Genomic DNA, 4011 nt, shown 5'->3' on the forward strand with positions numbered 1-4011 from the left:
TCTCCATATTTCAAATTTTGAGGAATGGTAAGGAATTGTTTAAACTTTTAGGAGATGTGTTTATCACATCTTGAAAGGGTTTGAACACATACACTATTTGGAGAAAGTGCATAAGCTTAAAGAGACTTATTAGAGGCTTGATGAAGCATCGTAAAACATGAATCTACACTTCCATGAGAAAGTCAAAGGGTATTGATTTCTAGAATTCCAATAAGGAAAAGCGATATCTATGGGCCCCTCAGTGATTTGAATTGACTTATAAAAAACCAAGCGTCTGGTCCAGATTAAAATTATGTGTTCGATTTTGTAGTCTAAATTGATCATAAATCGGGAAAACGGGAGACATAAAAAATGAACATGAGTTTGATCATTTAATCAATGAATCAATTCATACAGTATCTTATAGAATGAAAGAATAGTTGATCACTTTTCTTAGGGCCAACGTTTGATTTGAATCAGAGTTTGACAGTGGCTTTCGAAAGCGCTCTTTATTGTTTAGTTCAAGGTCTATACTTGCAATTGTAATTACAAACTTATCCAAGTAGGAACTGTTGGATTAAGGTGTCTAAGCAGTAACTAAATTGGTATATTCTTGAATTAAAAGCAAAGTCTTTTTTGACTTGCCCTCAAAACTAGTATTTGAATAGAATGACTTTTGGAGGAAGAGGCTGAATTGCTAATCTATTATATGATTACTCAATTGGAATAAATAGTTTATTAATATATTATATGATTAATATATTAATAAGAATTAATAATAATAAATTTGAAATTAATCAGAAATGAATTGAAATTACTTTTACAATTAATTGAATTGATTAAAAGTACAGTGATTGTTTGGTTATTTATTGAAAGTTAAAGTATGAAAACTCTAGAACCCTATGGGATGGGGTGAATGAAATTTGGCTTGGAATAATCTAAATTTTTCCTTCAAGAGGCTTTGGATAAGGAGATAAGACAGCTTGATTAACCAGGCTTGTTACTTCTAAAATATTAATCGAAAACGAATCAAATAAGGATTGTGAAATCGACTTTCAGGTTATTTTGTTTGGTTCTCGGTTAAATATGAATAACAAAAATCAACATTTCCAATGTATTAAGAAACAATTATTTATCCAAAAATAACTTAATAAACAATGTCTAGGTCAGTCGTTGGTCAAAAAGTACGAAAAAAAAACCCGATGAAAACTATAAATGTGCGTTGTATATATATTCATATTGTTGAATATTCAAGTTTAAATATACGCACATTTGTGCATATATGCACATTACAAAAGATATCATTTTTTATTTTTATGGTGCCACTAGCTAGATGATGCATTAAAGATGGTATGGCGGTGTTATTTTTGAAAAAAATTGATGGGAAAAAAATCTCCATTTCTCACACAAATAAAGGTTCTAGAAACATTTAATTTTATTCACATTTAATATTTTTGTTTGTAAATTATAGACTATCTAACTTGTTGAAGCTGCTTATATTTTATTCTTATGACCAGTAGTTGGCCATGATTATAAAATTAAAATGTAAATAATTTTAATAAATTTAGTAATACATGGTGAAAATAAAATATAAATGTGAACAAAACCAATTATTAGTCGTGTGAATCATTTTGCCCGTTAAAATATACCAAAACTTTCCTCAAAGCCACTAAATTGTTTTTAATGATCAATGTCCTGATCATTAACTAGTAAATACCTTTTCAACGTACACCTTTCTAATATCAATATAACAGCATTATAATAATAACTCAAACCTAGATATAGAAGCTTGTAATATTCATATAAAAATTGGGTAATACTAATTATACGATTTTGTAGCTTCAAAAGAACTTAGGCAAACTCTGACCATTATTATTTCTTATATGTTTGATTATAAGTTACTAATATTAACAGTCTCCCTTTTATTTTTGTGAAGAATATATATATATATATATATATATATATATATATATATATATATATATATATATATATATATATATATATATATATATATATAATAATAATAATAATAATAATAATAATTAATGTGTTAGTTGAAAAATTATATACCATCAAAAGTTGTGTATAGTAGTTTCCTATGAAGAGAGGATCTGATGGAAGTTTTATAATATATAATAAACGAAAACGACCAAAATTTTAAACATTTACTCATTATACTATTTGCAATAACTTAATGGTATTCAGTTAAAGATACCAAAACACGATGTTGTAATAGTTTAGGTGGTGTATTTAACCAAGTCAAATTAAAAGGTGCAAAGTCCAAAGATTCAGAACCAGAGATAATAAGATATATATAAGAAGGTTCCAGGAATCAAGGGTCACGATCATGTGACTTAGACCCATAAGATAAGGAAGAGAAGTAGAAGTAAGAAGCTTTACAGTGAACCCCATCCCCCCTCCCCCCTCACCCCACCTTCCCCCCTCTCATCAAAAGGGTTTTTGTCATTTAACTTGATAATAAGACACCCAATTCCCCTTACTTTGTGCAAGTCAAAGATCTCACTCTTAGCTTTTAAATTAGTCTTCTGCAAACAGTTTTTCAAATGGCTCAAGTTTCTCCAAAGAAAGCATCAGCAGAAAGAAGAGGAAGAACGAGAAGTGATTCTAATTCAACATTTCAACTTTTTCTCATCGGGGTCATCTTAATTCTCACTCATTTACCACCGTTATCCGCCCACCACCACCACCGGAGTTCAGTATCTTCTAGCCGGAAAGCTATGTTGTTCAAAACACAACCACCAGAGCACGGTGGAGTTGTGTCAGCACCAATTCAATCACCACTAGGAGCATCCGGAGAAGAAGGCAATGTGTATGATGAAGATAAAAGAATAATTCATACAGGTCCAAACCCTCTTCATAATTAAATAATTCAAACTTCGTTCACTCCCTCAAAGAGCTTTGCTAATGTTGATTCTTATTTATTTTTAATTATTACTTTTTTGTTTTATTATTTTACCTTCTGAATTAGAATTAATGGTAGCAAAGCTTTTGGCTTTTTCAGCTTGAGCTTACAGTCTAGAATTTGTGAAGAGGGACAGGGTGGGAATTTACTGTTACTGTTAGCTTTTTTAGGGTTGAAAGGTCAAAATCTGAATACAATTTGTAATGCATAGTGTACAAGTGAAAAATTCTCTCTTTTAACTTCTTGTTTCCTCTGAATCCCTTCTGGCAAAGAATTTATTGTGTTGGGCATTAAATTCTATGTGCTTACATGTCTGTCGTTTAATTTACTGCTTTTACTTTGTGGTTCAGTTTTTTTTAGCCAAAAATAGCATTGACTTGTAGTTAATGTGTGTAAAGACGCTTTAATCCTTCGCATAATCATGGGTTGATTGATACTGTGTGAGGGGTAAATTTGGAATTTAAAATATACATTTGTCGCCTAGGGTTTTGCCTTACTTTTGGCTACTGTCGAAGGGAAAGAAGACTTTTTTGTTCCTAAAACCAATACACTGACATTTAATTCAACAGGTGCTTTTTAGGACCAAAAAAAGGAACATGAATTGAAGTCAAATATAGTAAACCCTAAGCCACATGTATCAAATGAAGATTAGGGTTTTATGTATAGGTGTTCTTTTTCTTTCAACTTCATGAACATTATCAAAGATTTGATCAAGTCAATTTTTATTAAAACATCTTTTAATGAGTACTACTTTAGTATTTATATACTTACAAACACAAATTTTGATTTCGGTTAAATACATGATCCCAAAGGAAAATGATGGTGTTGATTTAATTTTCACATGACCATTATTGTAATTGAAATATTTAGAAGTGTCAAAAACAACTTAGATTATCATCTAATTTTAGCTCACGTGTGAAACGTACATTGATATGATATTAGTTTGATCACAAATACACAAATACAACCAGCGACAACTGACAAGGTCAAAGTGATTATGCTCTTTTATGAGACAAGTATAATTGAAAAAATGTTTGGATGAACCCAAAAAAAAAAGGATGAACTAAAACAAAATCTGCATAAGTACGTTAGAATTCTTCAGAGTC

The 4011-nt window shown here is 30.1% G+C and overlaps 1 long non-coding RNA gene across 1 annotated transcript; it reads left to right on the plus strand.

Annotated features, from left to right (window-relative positions):
* The first annotated feature begins 2408 nt into the window (after positions 1-2408).
* LOC145012227 (uncharacterized) lies at positions 2409-3162 on the plus strand. The gene is made up of 2 exons (XR_013664415.1): positions 2409-2844; positions 3005-3162. It is a non-coding gene; the product is annotated as an uncharacterized LOC145012227 (long non-coding RNA).
* Positions 3163-4011: the final 849 nt, after the last annotated feature.

This window comes from Lactuca saligna, chromosome 8, assembly GCF_052625555.1.
Source record: "Lactuca saligna cultivar CGN05327 chromosome 8, ASM5262555v1, whole genome shotgun sequence".
Taxonomy (NCBI): domain Eukaryota; kingdom Viridiplantae; phylum Streptophyta; class Magnoliopsida; order Asterales; family Asteraceae; genus Lactuca; species Lactuca saligna.